The sequence below is a fragment of the Eublepharis macularius genome, chromosome 7 (genome assembly GCF_028583425.1).
Source record: "Eublepharis macularius isolate TG4126 chromosome 7, MPM_Emac_v1.0, whole genome shotgun sequence".
Taxonomy (NCBI): Eukaryota; Metazoa; Chordata; class Lepidosauria; order Squamata; family Eublepharidae; genus Eublepharis; species Eublepharis macularius.
The window spans coordinates 14,844,064-14,862,409 of record NC_072796.1 but is presented as its reverse complement, the minus strand read 5'-3'; positions in this window follow the sequence as shown (position 1 = coordinate 14,862,409).

Genomic DNA, 18,346 nt, shown 5'->3' with positions numbered 1-18,346 from the left:
GCAGCTCCAGGGAATGGCTATTAAAAAAGGAGAGCACAAATAGGCTCTGAAATCTGCCACCAGAGAGGGAGGGAGAGCTCCTTCATTTCTCCCAAGATTTTTTCCCCGTGCAAAAACCGTGTGGAGGGGAGAAATTTCCCCATTTCTGCTGCTCCACTTGAAGGTATTGTGTGCAGAAATGGGAAAATTCTCCCCCCCCCACACACACACTCTATTTTTGCACAAGAAAAAAGCTTGGGAGAAAGGCAGGGGCTCTCCCCTCCCCTGGCAGCAGCTTTCCAAGCCCACTTGCACCCACCTTTTTCTATAGATGCCATTCCCCAGAGCTGCTGTGTGACTGTGTGGCACACAGGTTGGCTCCATGGCAAACTCGGAAAAGAAGTAACATGCAGAGTGACCCAAAGAGGAAACCTTCCTCTGTAGCCAGACAGTGGAAGAGCAGTTGAGCTGTGCATTAGTACAGCACAGGATTGGCCCTTTAGGTGGCATCTCATTCCCCAGGCAGAGAGGATCCTAGGCTTGGAACCATTTTACAACAATTGTTTCTCATTGGTCCTTATTTTCTTCATCAAAAAATTCCTATTGTTTTAGCACCCATATTTCATCTTGATGATTTCAAATTGCACGTGTGTGTGTGTGTGTGCGTGTGTGTTAACAAATGATAAGGCAATATCAGGTTGCTAAGTAGCACATTTTGGATCAGGCAGAATTCAGAAGGACACATGTATTTTTAATAGATTTAAATGTGACATAAAACAGAGAGCTGCTGTATACTTTAATAGATATAGACAGGTGCGTACATTTACAAAGCTTGCCTAAGTAATCCACTCATCTTTCTCTAAAGTGCTCCATGGACTAAGATGTCATGAGGCAAAAGATCTTTTGAGGCAAACTAAACTGGCAGAAATACATTCACAGTTGACGGCGAGGTCTACATTCCTCAGAGGCATTGTGGTGAAAGTTGTCGAGAGATTCCCTAATGAACAAGGCTGGGGATCTGTCTAATATCTTGCCTCTTCTCTTTTGAACAAAATGGCTTATGATTTTATTCGTGTGTTAATGAAATGCACATGCAAAAATTACTATGAGCATCAGAAAGCATCAGACAGAATATACAAAAAATGTGCCGATTTGCAAAGCCAAAAAAACGAAACATTTGGTAATAATCGTGTGCAACAGACAAGAGAGGAACGAAGGTGGTTTGCTGTGCCTTTCTCTGGATAGCAACCCTGGCCTTTCTTGGTGGCTTCCTAACCAAGTACTAACCCTTGTGACCCACTTAGCTTCCAAGCTCTCATCAAGCTAATCTGGGCTATTCAGGCTGCTAACAATTGGAGATGAACAGCTAATTTATTTAGCATTATTATTATTATTTTTAAAGCATCTTTGTCCTACCTTTCTCCATTAGGGACTCAGGACAGGTTACAAAATTATTAAAATGCAATATCATTACCAAAGATCTAAACCGATAAATACCATTTGAAAACAATGAATGCTAGACAGAAACAGGATAAATATAGTAACAATCTGTTGTTGATACAAAACGGCTACAAATCCAAAAAGAGTCTCCTAAACAATTCTCTCTTTAAGTCATGTTAAGGAATGCCATCAACAGAGGGCCTTCCTAACAACCTCTGAAAGTTCATTCGACATTCTGCAGCAGCAGCAGAAAAATGGAACTCCAGCGAAATATATTCACATCTGCCTGCAAAATGGTTTCTGAAGCAGAACTTGATAGCAAAGGTCAGAGAGGGGTTCGTCTGGTAGAGATCGGGGAAGGAGGGTGCTGGGAAAGGAGTCTTTGTCACAACACAGGCAATGTTTGTTAGTAGTATAACAAATACGCTCATCACTTTGTTGTCCTGATGTCCTGGTATTTATTTATTGTCATTATTTATAGTCCGCCTTTCTCACTGAGACTCAAGGAGGATTACACAGAGCGAGTCAAACACAATTGACAGGATGGGACAACCAATAAACAGAGCCAGGGCTCATTTCGAGGGTAATGCACCGGAACGCAGTTCTGGCAGTTCCCCAAAGAGGTCATATGTCAGGTGGCCCCACCCACCTGACTCTTGGACCTTTTGGGCCTGTTTCAGCCTGGATTGGGGCCGAAACAGCCCAGATCGGGCCTCTTACGGGTGGTGGATCACTCTCCCACTCAGCAGCGGCCTGATCCTGACCATTTTGGGCCCCTTTTCGGCCATTTTCAGCCCCTTTTTGCCATTTTGGGCCCAATTTCGGCCCTGAATGGCTAGGATTGGGTCCAAAACAGCCAGGATAGGTGATGTCAGGGGGAGTGGCATATGCAAATCAGTTATGCCCTTGACACACTTCTGGTGATGACAAGAGGCGTGGCATATGCTAATGAGTTCCTTCAGCTCTTTTTCTACGAAATGACCCCTGAACAGAGCAATAAGCTTTGGATTGCAGAAATCTGAAAATGAGCAGAAAACTGAAAAATCGAACTGAAACAAAGCAAAAGACGGTGTGACCATGTCAGAGCTAATTTTCTGTTGGTCTGTAAGGCGCCACAGAAAACAAATACCGCTGTTCTACTGCAGACCAACATGGCTACCCATCTAAAACAGATATCAAGATACCTTGCACAACTGGGGGGGGGCTGCGAGCTAGCTGAAGCACGGGTAGCAGAGAAATAAGTCTTTTTGCTTCTGTTCACCACTGTTTTATAGATCTTCCAACGGGCTTCAGTTAACCTTGTCCATACTGACTACTACAAAGAAACCCCTTGTATCTCTGCCATGGAACTCCCAAGCGTCACAGAGGTTTTGGGGGATTGTTTTAGTGATGGGAGCACACGCAAACTTGTATAAGAGATGTGTGTTGATCATTATTGTTACTTTGCACTGCAGACCTGATGTCTTTCCTCGGAGTCCCTCGTCCCCTAGAAGCAGCATTTTGTGGAAGAATAGTGGGCTGCAGTGGGGGGTGGGGAGAGGCAGGGAAGGTCCATTCTGCTGTGGGAAAATCTCATCTGAATCTACACCATTGTCTGCTACTTCCTGCTTTCTGTGTACGTCCAATTTGCTTCATGTTTCAGCTTGTAGTGTGATTAATTCCTACCAGCCTCACTTACTCCGAACAGGAGATAGTTATCTTTTGGCTAACAGAGATCACGATTTTGCCATGCTTCTCTTTCTTATCACAAACGCCTTGTTTTAAAAGCATTTCGAGCCCTCTAGATCAAAACAGTATCAACTGCAATTCCCCAAACAAATTTACACAGTCCAACTAAAGCCAAAGCACTTAGTCTTCACTGATTTTCAATGGAAGAGAGTCAAACAACTGCTTAAATTCCCTGCTAAAACCGGTGGATCTTTATTAAACTACAATTTCCAGGAGTCTCTGAGAAAATCCGTTGAAGTGGATTGCCCTTTAACTTACTGGGAAAGTTCTCTGTGGGCCACAGACCTGGGGAGCCTCTAGCAGCTAGGAGAAAGAGACACCAAGTGCCCCCCCAGGTCCTGGCAGCACTGCACAGTCCGCTTGGCTTGGATTTGGGCCACAGCAACAATTGCAATAAGTTGTTTTCTTTTCGTTTTCTGTTATAGTTATACCAAAATAGCCTCAAAAACGAGGCAATGTGTGTGCTTAACTGTCAAACGTGTTCCTTTTTAAAGTGACTGTCACTTATCGATGAAGCAAAGTGTTAGATGATTAACCTTTCAATTAGAGTATGGAGAAAATAAGTGTGGGTCTTAATTATTAGGGAATGCTCAAACACTGGTTGGTTGGGTTCACATTCTATTTGTGAGCTGAGTACTGATTTTTCAATGGCTTAATCGGCTGTTCGCAAGCAGCTCAAACCTGTTTTGTTGGGTTACTTTTCACATGTTCAAACAGTACTGTACAATTGCTGATATTTCAAGCATATATGTTCTTACAGCATCCAATGGGAATCCTAGTTTCTCCACTCTCCCACAGACAGGTCCTTTACCCTTGCCACTTGGCAGCTAACTGTATAAACAAATAGTGAGCAAATGAATTGATTAGCCAATAATGATAAAAACAGTATTTTTAAAAAAGAAGAAACTATTTAGTTTTCATTTATATGATCATCGAAGTTAATTCACAAGGGCATCTCTGCACAGCCTTATGAGAATTGTAGAACCCCTTCCATGTCATTCAATCACCTGATCAGATGATCCATGACCCTGGTGGAGAATTATTTCTACCTACCGTGCACTTGCACATGGCTTGCAAGGCAGATGGAAATGAAAGTGAAGGACTGCACCTAGCATGCAGCCGCAAAGCTGTTCGGCAGCTGTTCAAGTTGGACAAAACTCATCAGTTGCTGCAGTTGTCAGACACAGTATGTTCACCTGCCAATGCTGTTTGCCGTGAAGTTCTCAGATTCTCTGTTAAATACGCGAGTCATTGTTTTTGATAGTTTCCCGCAGATCTTTCTGTGATTTGAGGAGAGGAGGGGCTGTGGCTCAGTGGAAGAGCCTCTGTTTGGCATACAAGAGGCCCCGGTTCAATCCCCAGTAGAAGGAACAGGTAGTAGGTGATGTGAAAGGCCACTGCCTGGAAACTTGCAGAGCCATTGCCAGTGCAAGTAGATGATACTGACCTTGCAGGCAGGTGCATGTGTGTTTAACTGACATTTATACAACCTTGTATACCACAATTTTCTCTTGTGCCTGACATTTGCAAAGAAAAGCCATCTCTTGTCTTCTAGCAATCATATTTTTTCCTTTTTTGTCCATGTTTTACTTTCTTCTGCTCCTCTTTTATACTTTATGAGAATCAGTGTGGAGGTAAGTAGTTAATGCAGTGCTGAACCTGGGTAGAGGAGAGCGCGGTTTGGATTGCTGCTGAGCAGTGACACAGACTGGTTGATCTGAAGCTAGTAACTTTCTCTCAGCCTAGCTGACCTTGCAAGGTTGTTGTGAGGATAAAACATGTGAAGGGAGCCCATGCGCACCACACCGAGCTCCTTGGGGAAGTGCGAGATGCAAATATAATTAATATTGATTACCACAGTTCTGCTTTCATTGGCTAAAAAAATGACCTGGTTCAAATTTTACTTTTGCCATGAACTCACTGGGTGGTGATGGGCAAGCCACTTTCTCAGGCTCCCATACCCAAAACTACAATCTTACTATATAATTGAGTAAGCGTGCTTCAGACAACTCACTTTATAACCTGGTGCACCACCAGAGGGCGCTGCCACAGAGGAGAGCCCAGGTAACTCACCATATTGCTCCAGAAAACATGCCGTGGTGGGAAGCCCAGGCAGGGAACAGGAGCGGAGCAGGTGGCAATGCCCTCCCCGTTCCTTAACCCAGCTGGCATTAGGAGTGGAAACAAAGGAGGGGCAGCCCCGGTGCAAACGCAAGCGGAAGGAAAAAAGAAAACCGAAGCCTCAAAATGAAAAGCATACAATGAGCACACAATGAAGCCACAGAAACAGAAATATATCAAAAGTGTGAATATAATAAATATCACAATTGGTGTATACTAATTAAACGTCAAATTGTATATACCTAAACTACAACCATGCCAATAAATGCAAGTCCAATGAACACCAAGGTACACACAGGCACCCAAAGGGGTAATATCAGTATAAGGGTGCATGCAGGCACTTCTTCACAAGTAAACCAAAAAATACAATGACAGAAACAGTATCAGGGTGCACACAGGCACTCACATAAATAAGAGGCAGTAAGGGTGGTAGGAAGGAAACCACCCAAAAACAGAAGCGGCTATAACGTCCAAAAGTAAGTGCAGTATGAAGAATGCAGAGGATGATGGAAATCAGATGCCCGACGTGCAGTCAGACTTCATATGCCACGCCTACGGGATTTGCCAGCATATAAGATCTCACCCCGTTTCATGATCACTTCTTCAACAGGCACATATTTCTTGTATACAATGTTGCAACCAAACCAATCTCAAAAGTCTGCCTCAATGAAAACGCTCATAATGGTTTTAATGTGGACAATGCCCTCCCCGTTCCTTAACCCAGCTGGTATTAGGAGTGGAGCAGGTGGCAATGCCTTCCCCCTGCATTAACCCAACTGATATTAGAAGTGGAGCAGGTGAAATACTCACCCCCCCTTCAGCCAGCTGGGATCAGGAGCAGAGCAGGTAGATATGCCCACTCTCCACCTTAACCTAGCTGGTATTAGGAGTGGAGCAGGTGGCAACGCCCACTCCCCTTCAGCCAGCTGGTATTAGGAATGGAGCGAGTGGCAATGCCCTCCCTGTTCCTTAACCCAGCTGGTATTATGAGTGGAGCAGGTGGCAATGCCCACCCCCCACCTTAACACAGCGGATATTAGGACCGAAGCAGGTGGCAGTGCCCACCCCCCACCATAACCCAGCTGGTATTAGGAGCAGAGGAGGTGGCAATGCCCATCCCCACCTTAACCCAGGTAGTATTAGGAGTGGAGCATGTGGAAATGCCTGCCCCCCTCAGCCAGCTGGGATCAGGAGTGGAGCAGGTAGTAATGCCCATCCCTGCCTTAACCCAGCTGGTATTAGGAACGAAGCAGGTGGCAGTGCCCACCCCCACCTTATCATAACTAGCAGTAGGAGTCCTGGCCCCACTCAATTTATAAAAACACACTTGTGGGTGCCAGGAAAAGTGTTGGTGGGTGCCATGGCACTGGTGAGTCCATGTTGCAGATCCCTGTTCTAGAGATGAATGTGGTGTAGTATGAAACCAAATATGGCTCTTTAAAGAAGAAGAGGAAATCTTTAAATTAAGGTATGCTGGAGGGATAGGTTTGGTGCTAGAATATGGGAAGGGAATGGTGGACAAAGATTATTATGAGAGTAAAGGGCTTCTTGAGGACCTTTTACAGAAAGGGAAATGTTAGAGGTGAACGGTTGCCAGAAATCCAAGTACAAATAGGGTTGACAGCCTCCAGGTGGCTGCAGACCTCCTGGAATTACAACTCATCTCCAGGCGACAGAACTCAGTTCCCCTAGAGACATGGCTTCCTTGGAAGGTAGACTCTATGGCATTATAGCCAGCTGAGGCCCCTCCTCTCCACAAACTCCACCCTCTCCAGGCTCCACCCCCCAAATCTCCAGGAATTTCCCAACTTGAGCTGGCAACCCTAGGTACGAAACTTGTGCAGCTTTATGCCCCTGCACGAAAATAGTTGTGTAGAGTACTTCATTTACCACTTAATTGTGAGAACTTATGTGTTCCATTTCCTAATAGCAGACTTCCAAAAGCAGTGTTTGGGCTGCAGGAAATGGAATATTAATTAATATGGAATATTAATTAACATGTTGATTATCAGTAATATTATGTTTTATTGTTTGCTATGTAATTGGGCTCTCTCAGGCTGGCTTTTTGTTGTTCTCTTGCTTCGAATGTGGACATTTTTTGGCGGTTTGATTATAAAAGACTGCTGGCCCCTATATTAGAATGTGTCTTACAGGACAACCCAATTATCCTGCAATTGTGAAGTTGTGGCCATTCTTCCCAGATATTAAAATAGTCTAAAAAGAAATGTAAAGAGGCAGAAACATTCCTTCTATCTTGGTACAGTGTTGTTGTTTTTTACTTGATCAGTTTGACCCAGTTATCTGTGGAACGGCAATGCTGTCTTGATTTCAAGGTAAAAAAATGTGAAAGGTGCCAATATTAACTATATTACTTTGTAATCACTGAGAAGTTGACGCTCACATGACTTTATCTCTTTAAAAACTTGCCCAGTTTATACCAACCTTTCAAAGGGAAACAAACTGCAAAGACAGAAGCCCTGGTTCTGCTTGAGAGGAATTCATTGGCAAAGCACCAATTGATTTCAGCTGGAGACCCCTTGACCCCTGAAGAGAAATCAATAATTATTTGGCAGTTTAAGGAAATTAAATAAAGTGGTATCAGTGAGAGAACGCAAACATTTTGAGCACCCTAGATAGTCACTCTGAACTGGAGATGCTAAATCTGTGTGTACCAGTTGTTCTGAAGATGTATAGATTGTTTATGTTTCTAGGACTGCCCACATTAAATATCAAATGCAGTAGAGATGGGCCGTTTTCACACTGCTTCCTGGCCACGGAACATCGCGCCGAGCTCCCGGAACGACAGCATCTTCCTGGCGCGATTTCGCATGCGATTTCCCTCGCGCAAAATTGCGCCAGGAAGACGCTGTCGTTCCGGGAGCTCGGCACGATGTACCGTGGCCAGGAAGCAGTGTGAAAACAGTCACGGAGTATGCCCGTATGCTTTGCAAAGCTAGGATCATGTGTCCAAGTCAGTCCAATCTTCCCTGTCCCAACATGTGCTTGAGAAAAGCAGAATTCTGCAAAGAGTAAGAGCAAATGATTTTTTAAAAAAGTACACAGGTCTAATATGGAGTGTGCACAACACAGCCATTAAAAGTACAAAAAGCTATGCCTAAAACCTATGGGTTGGATCCAGCCCACTTTTTCACTCCGTCTTGGGCTAATTCTCTCATTACTTCAGCTCCCAGTTTTTGTTGTTCCCATGACCACCAGGAGAATCTTTTGGTGATCAAAAGGGACCCTCTCCTTGCTTTTTGACCAGTGGAAAAGCAAGTTGGATCCAACCCTCTATTCTTTGGACTGTCAATAATTTTGGCTTCCATCTGAAAGTCTTCTAGCAGCCCTTTTGTATTTTCCTCTGCAGCAGGGGTGGGCAATTGTTTTGGCTCAGGGGCCACTTTGTGGGAGCGGAGGTTAGCGGAGGGCCGCACCTTTTGAAATGATTGCATTCATTAGTTAACTTTGCATTTCAGAAAAGGTATAAATTGTATCATAAAAATCAATAAATATAAATTAAATAAAGTAGTGGTCGTTTTATTCAATTTATTTATTGTTCTAATTTCATATCATCTATAGCTGCAAGCACATTTAATTTTAGAATCCGTTTAATGTGACAAATGCACCCTATCACACGATACGAGACGAATCTTCGGTCACGCATGGGAAGGAAATCTCGGTTCAAGGCGGATTTTTCTGACTGTCTTGGCGGGCCACAAAAAACTCGGTAGCGGGACACATGTGGCCTGTGGGCCGCAGTTTGCCCACCCCTAGCTCTGCAGGGTTTGAGAAGTTTGCCTCTGCATTCTAAAAACCCAAATGTGACGCATTTCTTCTTACATCTCTTTGTTCGAATACGAATTTGTATTGCTTGTGCAGTTTATGTCCACTGTTCTTCGGACAGCAGCAGACTTTGACTTTCCTGGCTCTTCTTTAGGCTTTTTGTTCCTGCTGTACTTGTGCGGACTCACTGGTTGGGCTGATTTTGACCAGGGTTGGGTATAAGGTTAGCAAGTAGTAATATGCAAAACAGGCCCTCTGGGTGCAGAGGTCTGGGGTGGAGCGAGCAGCCTTCTAGGTCAAGACAAATGACATTGCACAAATCTTCGGTGGTCACCCAGGAGCAACAGCTGGATGCAGCCAATAGGAGAGCTTGGCCTGGATGGAGAGTGGCCCAAGCAGGCTCCAGAAAGGGATCCCTGATGGAAGGATGAGTGCTTGGGATGGTCTCGCCTTGAACTGCAAATTGGATTAACCAGCGGGCTGTAATGGAACTCAGAACATTAGGTCAAAGACTCTTTTACTGCCTCTAGTTATTCCTGGGGAGTCAAATTCTGCGCGCTTGCTCTGGTGCCTAGGCACTGTCTCAAGGAAGCCCTACCATAAAGGGACGATTAACTTTTTTGATGGACTAGTAAGTTTTGTGGGTGCAGCTGCCCGGGTGGTGTTGTGGAGAGAGGGGCAAACTTTGATCAGGAAGACCTGGACTTAGATCTACTTAGCTTTTCTGGGGTGGGAGGATGTTTCTCAACTCATGACTTCTCAACTTTCTCACCGCCCTCTTCCCATTGCAACATCTTGCACCCCCAAAATGCTTTTTCCTGGGGCTCCCCCGGGGCTTTTTTTCTGGGAAAAGAGGCGGTGGAACTTAGTGGTGAAACTCAGGACTGCACAATGATGTCGCTTTGGGTCAGCTGGAACAAGGGGGGAGTTTTTAAAAGTTTAAATCGCCCTCTGCGAAAATGGTCACATGGCTGGTGGCCCTGCCCCCTGATCTCTAGACAGATGGGAGTTTAGATTGCCCTCCACGCCATGGCGCGGAGGGCAATCTAAACTCCTCTCTGTCTGGAGATCAGGGGGCGGGGCCACCAGCCATGTGACCATTTTCAAGAGGTGCTGGAACTCTGTTCCACCATGTTCCAGCTGAAAAAAAGCCCTGGGCTCCCCCATCCACCAGGAGCAGTGTTTGGGGGCCTTTTTTCAGTAAATGTAGGGGGGAGGTGAGAATGTTGCATCCTGCAGGCAGAAATCCCCCTGCCCATGGAAAAACTCCTGTAGATCCAAATCTACAGGAGATCCTGTAGATCCAAATCTAAGGTTTGAATTCTTGCTCCACCATGAAGTTCATTGGTTTATTGTTGTCTGATCACCACAGCAGTTAAATGACATTTCCTCCCCAAGTATCTCTGTAGAAATGTACACTGTTGCAATGGGAATGTTAAGTTTGCATTCCATGAATGCTCAGAGGCTAACATGGAACTGCTAGAGTGGGTTTACAAAGAGTGTGAAACCAGTTTTCCCTCCATGCTTTCAGTCTGCAGAAGGCTGCAGAAGGCCCTGTCATCTGTTGATAAATCTGGAGCCGATCTTCAAGAGCCAGTTTTTCAGGCAAAGGTGCTGCTAATCTATGACCTGGCAGTGAGGCTGAATCTAAGCGATGCCCGTGGTGGTGGAGGGGATTAAGCTGGAGCTGTAAACTCCTCATTGAGGTCTAGCGACTTAAAATGTAGGACAACTGCATGAATTCCACACCACTCCTCATGGCAGAAACAGGTGCCAACAGAGTCTGTCCACAGTCCCTTCCCATCTTGATCTACTGCACGGAGTTGTCTTAAAGACACAAATATGATAGTTTGGAAACAAATTAATATTTAAAAATCTATAATTCTAACTATGCATGATATAGAAATGGTGCTGAAATCAGGTTTCTTGCTAATTGGAAAGTGACTGTGTAATGAAAACTGCTATAGCTTTTGAAAATGTCTCATTGGGAACTATTGTTGATGATGTTAACACCCTTGTTGCAAATTATTCTTAATACATTTATTTTGAAGATTTCCCTGACTGAACAAGCCCTGTATTTTTGGACAGGTAGTAATTTTCTTATGGCCATTTTTCCCGCTGTTTGACCTTTTTAAACTCGATGCTGGCAATTACCCCTTGTGCACCCAAACCATGTGATGCTGTAATGGCTGAGCTATGGTCACATATGCAGCAGCAAACATCTGGGCACAGAACGCCCTAGTCCTCGTCCACTAGCATGTCAGTCAGCAGCTCCCCACCCTGTAAGCACACAAAGAGCCAATTTGGTGTAGTGGTTAAAAGCGGCAGGACTCTAATCTGGAGAGCCAGGTTTAATTCCCCATTCCTCCGCTTGAAGCCAGCTGGGTCACCCTGACTTAGTCACAGCTCTCTCAGAGCTCTCTCAGCTCCACCCACCTCACAAAGTGATTATTGTGAGGATAATAATGGCACACTTTATAAACCACTCTGAGTGGTGTTAAGTTGTCCTGAAGGGCAGTATATACATTGAATGTTGTTATTATTGCTATTGTTATTGTCATGTTATTGTTGTGGTATTGTTATTATCATTATTGCTGCTGCTGTTATGGTAAAAGACCTGCGCAGGACCATTCTACCTTTTCATCCATGAACTGAGGGGTGTATGTTAGTAGAAGACAGGCAGGTCAAGGCCCTACACAAATGAGACTTCAGCCCAAGCTGATCAAGTAACTGGGCAGCACCTCCAACTTCCACACAGTGCCCACGATGCCACGCACAGGTATGGATACTTAAGCCTCTTTGAAATCAATGGGACTTTAAGCACAGTAACCTTGGGGGGAGGGGGCTGTGGGCAGTTAAATCCCATGGCTATCAACGGATCTTCCTTTCAAATACATGTTTTAGTTTCTCTGCAGAAAATATTTGTACAGCAAAGTTGCTCATCTGAACAGGGTCTCCTGCAGGTGCCACCCTGCATATGGACGAAATCAACAGCAGCTCCTACACAGGCTTTCTCTGTGGTGGCCCCTATCCTGTGGAACAGCCAGCCTGAGGAGGTCAGAAGAGCCCCCCCTCCTGGCTTTCTACAAACAATGCAAAACTGAATTATTCACAAAGCCTTTGTATTGTAGGGAGGGGGTCTCAGAAGCTCCGCTAATGAGCTAGGGACCATAGACTTCACCACTATGTTGCCTTAGGTACTCTCTGTTGTTTTAAATATGCGCTCCTATGAGCTACTTGAGCTTCATGTTGTCTAATGTCAGACTTAGAATTGCTTATGTTCTGCAGCAGCATTTCTTCAACTTGCTCATGCTATGTCTTTGTAAACTTCTGTTTTTTTACCCTATGGTGTTGTTTATGGAAATGTCCTTGATACTGACTGTACTAATCTCACACTGTGTAATCCGCCTTGAGTCTCAGTGAGAAAGGCCATAAATGCCATAAATTAATAAAATAAATTTTAAAAGTCTGGCCAGGGAAAAATGGACAGGGAGTGGGGGAGGGAGAGGCACTGGGTCAAACGTTCCCAGAAAACGCCTTGATGCTACCTTTTCATTAGCAACATATAAATTAAATTGTCGGCTGCAAAGGAGTCAGTTCATCATTATATATAAAGCTTCATTTTTGTGAGCTTGCTGTTGCTAAACAGTTTAGGCGAAAGCCGAGGTTCCCGGCAATTTCTTCCCCGTTGCAAGACAGGAAAGATATAATTATGCCAAGACCGAGCGATCTATCGGCTTGCAATTTTACTTGCATGTTTGGGAGAAGTGGGGGGGGGGGGGGAGGAGAGGCAGCATGTGACATAAATTGCATGCATAATCTCAGGAGACAATCATTTGAAATCTTAATTGGCTGCCTTTTAAATATCATTTAAGGTCTCGTTTGGCCTGCCTCTTTCGCTCGCCAGTTAAGAAGGTGTTGTGTCAAAGTCTATTGCTTTGCTGGACGTCTCTCTCGCCACTGTTCCCCCCCCCCCTTTTAAAAAAAAAAACAAGAATGAAAGAAATAGACCCATCAGTCGAGGTTTGCGAGGTCGATAAAGCTTTTAGATTTGAAGATGTTTTCAGGGAGCGCGTTTCCTGCGGCTAAGAGTTGTTAATGGAGCTTAAGGAATTATCTTATGGCTGGCGCGGGGGGGGGGGGAGAGAAATATATATATATTTCTTCCTCCCCCCCCTCTTCTGTTCCCTGTCGAGACTGAAGCTGCCGCCTCTGCTGTCAAAGTCGCTTAATGAAAAGTAACGCGCCGCTGATTACGATTTTATTCGGCCTCTATGTAAAAAAGGCGCTGTTAATTTCCCATCGTCTCCTCTGTGGGTTGGAATTTGCTACGGCCGAATGGCTTGGCGAGTCTCTCCCTTTCAAGATCTACAACCCAAGCACCCCCCCCCCCAATCCCCTGTCCTTTCGGGTTCTTCTGTCTCTTCCCCCGCCCCCGCCCTTTATATCTGGCATTATATATTTACAACGGCTCCCCATCCCCCCCACCCCTTTCCATTGCCACTATCGCCTCCAGGTAGACCGGGGAACCTTTTTTCTCTCGCTGGGTATGTAGGTAGGTAGTACGTAGCGAGGGGGATTATTGATCCAGGCGCGCCGGAGATTAGTTTCCCTGATAGCCTGCTGAGATCTTGCTTCGTTTAAACGGATCAGGGACACCATCCATCGCGAAGTCCCCTTGACCCAAAGCTTCCTGCTCGCGCCCTTGGTTTGACAGCGAGGCGCTTTTGGAGCAAGTTCAAGGTTTTAGTAAGAACTCAGTTCTCAGGCGCGCAAAGGCGAGGAGAGTCGAGTTCTTAAAAGGAAAAGGAAAAAACTGCTGCGAGCTCCAGACTCGCATGTCTGGTTTGCTCCACAAGGCAGAGACCTAGAGGGGAGTTTCTAGTTCTATTGTTTAGACCCGGTTCGGGATCCGAACCTTCTTTCTGGGACCTACTTTTTCTAGTGCAGAAGTCCAGGGAGGCTGCGCGTCTTTTGAATTCGCCTCCTTGACACCTTGATTGTGCTACGGGGGGTTGATTTGTCTTTGGCCGCAAGGACCGAGCGAGACTATCTAAGCTGCGGTTTCAAATATAAATCCAGCCAAACGTCGTGACGTCGTTTCCACCGGAGAGACACCGAAGAACCGGGTTCACTCTTCTCTTGTGATCGACCTGACCAAAGCACTTAAATCTTGACAGCATCAATTCCTACCGTTAAAAATAAAAGTAACTACAAAATAGTTTCAGGGGGGAAGCCGTGTGGGTCTGCTATAGAAGAGCAAAATTCGAGACCAGTAGCATCTTAAAGACCAACTAGATTTCCAGGGTAGTTGGTCTTTAAGGTGCTCTACTGGACCCGAATCGCGTTTCACTACAAAATGACCCCCGAATCCTGGGGAACCCCCTAAGTTATACTCCTGAGTTATACCCTGAAAATCTAGTTGGCATTTAAGGTGCTGCTGGACCCGAATCTTGCTCAACTACAAAATGACACCGAATCTTGGAAAAACTCCTGAGTAAATTGCCTCGGGTTAAAAAAAAACAGAGATTTTTCAGAGACCTGAAATTTCAAGAAAATTTGGAATATTTGGGGGCTGGGTCAGATAGAGACACGTGTTTATCCCTTGACGTCCGGAACCTCTTTTAGGGTACGTGGCCCAGTTATACTGAAAAATGAAAGGGATTCAGTACCGAGTGGCCCGGCTCCAGCAGCGCTTCCGCACGAACATTGTCCCCTCCTCTATCTTACGATGTCCTTTTAATCCAACATCTCAGATGGGCTCTGAGTTCGGGAGAGCAAGATTCGGGTCCCGTAGCACCGGCTAAGACACCATCCAGGGTCTGAGCTTTGGAGAGTCAAAGCTCCCTTCTTTCAGATTTGGAAGTGCGAACAGGTCGGGTTTTCTCCGGCCAGAAGGTGGGAGGGGGATTTAAAGTAGGGTGGAGTAAAATATAACGATACTGTAATTGGCGTGGCAGAGCAGGGGTGTAGAGGGAGAAGAATCCTATTATTATTATTATTATTATTATTATTATTATTATTATTATTATAGCCCACTCTCCCCGCAAGCAAATGTCCCTGTCCAGCCTTTGAGAGGGGTGTCCATCGCGGATCTCCCTTCCCGGGCCAGGCGTTCCCTTTGACCTGCCCCCTCGCCCGCTCCCTGCCCCTTTGCCCTCTCCCAGCCCGGCCGCGGCCCTTGCTTTGGCGGCGGCGGCGCTTTGCTTTGTCTCCCGGCGGGCGCGCTTTCCTGCCGGCGGCTGGCCCAGACGACATTAACATTCCTCCCGGCCCAGCCTCCGCCTGCCGCGGCGGCTCCCCGGAGACGGCACTTTTCGCTATTACTGTCAAGTACCCTCGACTCTTTTCCTCCCCTGCCCTTTTTATCTCTTACAACTAATTCGAGTTCTTTTGCCCTTTTCAGCGGCCAGACGTGGCTGCCCGCGGAAGCGCCCCCTCCCCTGCCAAGCAGATCGCCGGGCGCAAAGTCTTGCAGCAATTGAAGACCCCCCCCTCCTTTCCCCCCTTTAAACTGTCAGAATGAAAATTTCACTTCAAATTATCCTGGCTGATGCAACGGGGTTTCCCCCCCCACCCGCCTCCCTCCCCCTTTCCCCGTTCCCTTCCCCAGGCCGGGGGCCTCCTGTCTCAGCCTTTTGACAGCCCCCATCAGCAGAGAGCTTCATTCATTCCGATAATATCATCCCAGAGAGCGAAAGTCGATATAGGGGGGGGGATATAAGAGGAGGGGAGGGAAGGGGAGGGGGGTCCAGTCCAATTACAGCCGCCCGCGCGCCCGGCCGCACGAGCCCGCGCCTGGCTCCCTCGCAGCCCCCAATGGAAACGGGTTTGCTCGCTCCGGGCGTGGTTGGCGCAGGATTTGCGCCTTCGCAGGCAGAGCCATGTTCTGCCCCGGGCAAGGCCCTGTCTTAAGCCCCCGAGTTTTGAACGGAATTCTGGATCAGCTGAAGCCCTCCCCGTCCTCTAGGAACAATTCTAAGCAGGTCTACTCAGAAGTAAGTCTCATTCCATTCAATGGGACTTACTTCCAGGAAACTATTCTCAGGATAGCAGCCAGTCAGCTTACTATTTAGATCAAGGGAATGGGTTGTTTTGAGGGGGTGCTGGTATTCTAATGAGGGGGACTAGTTGGACAGAGCAAAACTGCAAGGTTCTCGCCTGGTTTGATTCTAGATTCAGCTGGGGGGGGGCATTTTTCGGCAACTGCAACAAAAAAAGTCCCGCCCTCTTGGAATAACAAAAGCAAAGTTGGCCGCCCAGAAGAAAGGTGATTTGTTTTTAATTCAATGAAATTAAAGGGGTCACTTGGCAGGTAGAGAGTCCCATTTAATCGCTGATACCTGAAGCCATTCATTGGCGACGAAGCTCCTGAGAAATACCGGCATGTCGCCTAAAGCTCCCCTCCCCAGTCTTTAAAAGGCACGTCTAGCTTGAATATGATCGTTTGAGCATAACTGGGCTGTGCATCGGGTGTAGCTCGATCGATCGATCGATAGCCAGTTTGGTGTAGTGGCTAAGAGCGCGGGACTCTAATCTGGAGAGCCGGGTTTGATTCCCCACTCGTCCACTTGAAGCCAGCTTGGGTGGGCTTGGTCTAGTCACAGTTCTCTGGAGCTCTCTCGTCCCCACCCACCTCACAGGGTGTTTGTTGTGGGGATAATAATAACATACTTTGTAAACCGCTCTGAATGGGCATTAGGTGTATAAATCGAATGTTATTATTATTATAAGATGGCTTCGGAGGAAAAAGAGACAAAGGAGAAAACCGTCTTTACTTTCAACACCTAAACCCCCCTCCGGAGGGAGGGGGACACGCCAGATTTCAGGCGAGTTCTGTTTCTTGTCTCTTGTCATCCTCTAGAAAAGTTTCCACCCCGGACTGCAGGGAGAGGGGAAATCTTGAAGTCGCTGTCTCCTAATTCGACAGTAAATTGCCCGAATCAGAGGGTGGGGGGAGAGAAAGCGCTCTGTCTCTCTCTCGGCTGCTCTTCTATTTAATGTCAAAACGGTAAAGCATCCGTCCTGAAGTGCTGAAATATTCATAGAGACTCCAGCGAGTCTCTCTCTCCAGGACAGCGGAGGAGTTTCAAGTTAAAACCGTAGTTTAAGACATCACATCTTCCGCGTCAATCAATTGCTTGGCCACATTTAAAAAAACACACACACACACGCCCGCGCGCCCGCGCCCAGTAGCCGGAATTCGGATTCCCTCCGATGGGTTCACCCCAAACAACCCAATTTCCAAAGAGCCTGCCCCTATTTCATAAGAGTCCAGCCCCAGCTCCCCCCTCACACACCTTATTCGAATAAAATGGGCATCGGAGCCCACTTCTCGTTTAATTCGGAGTACTTCGGACAACAATGCAACAATGAAATCCATGATTCTCGCAGACAACCCGAGCCTATGCGCTTAAGGCCACTACCTGCCCCAGTGCTTTGGGGGAGCTTCCCCCCTCCTTTTGCCTGCTCCCCCTCAGCTTCTCTTGGGCTTCCCTAGCTCCCCCCCCCCAATCTTTTCCAATCCTGGTTTGTTCCCAAGTTTTGCAAAAGATCGCAGTAAAAATTAGGTGGCTGCCGTGTGGGAGGGAACATGCGGATTTTCAAGGCAAGGGGAGCCAGACCGCATCGGGCCTTTGTCCCCCAGGAATCTGTACGGTGCTAAACTGCATGTGCACAGGACGGCACCCTCCGTTGCACTGGAGGAAATCACCACCATCTGTCAGTCTCTCAAATACTGTCCATGTCGTCTAAATGCCGAAGGCTGCTAGCAAAGCGTTTTCTTACAATGCACGTGTCTCGCCTCGGATCAGGAATATATCCCCAGGCCCGTCTACCCTTGCTGCGAGCCCAGGCCTGCCTCTTACGGGTCCCCTTCACCGGCCGCGTCAACGTTAGCAGAACCCTACAGTTAAAATACAAGGGAAAGCGTGTTTGGCCTGGAGTCGATCCCCGGATTTACTGAGCGGGAGGGGAGCGAAGACGCTTTCCTAAACGCAATCTTTCCTTGGCTTTTAAAAAAAATGGCAAGCGGAGAAAAGGGGGGGGGCATCCTTGTTGCCTCTCTGCGAGAATTACAGTCAGCGGTTTAGCGCCTCAACCCTGAACCGGGTTCAGACGATTTATTGGGCCTATTAAGGTCGCAAGTGGCGCCATCTCTAACGCCTCTGTGGATCTGGCCCGTGGAGGTTTCTATCTTTAGTCTCAGCGGTTAAAGCTTTCCAGCCGGAGTCTCTGCACGTTTACTCGGAAGTAAATTTCACTGGGATGCACGCTCAGCCGTGTCTAGGGATCT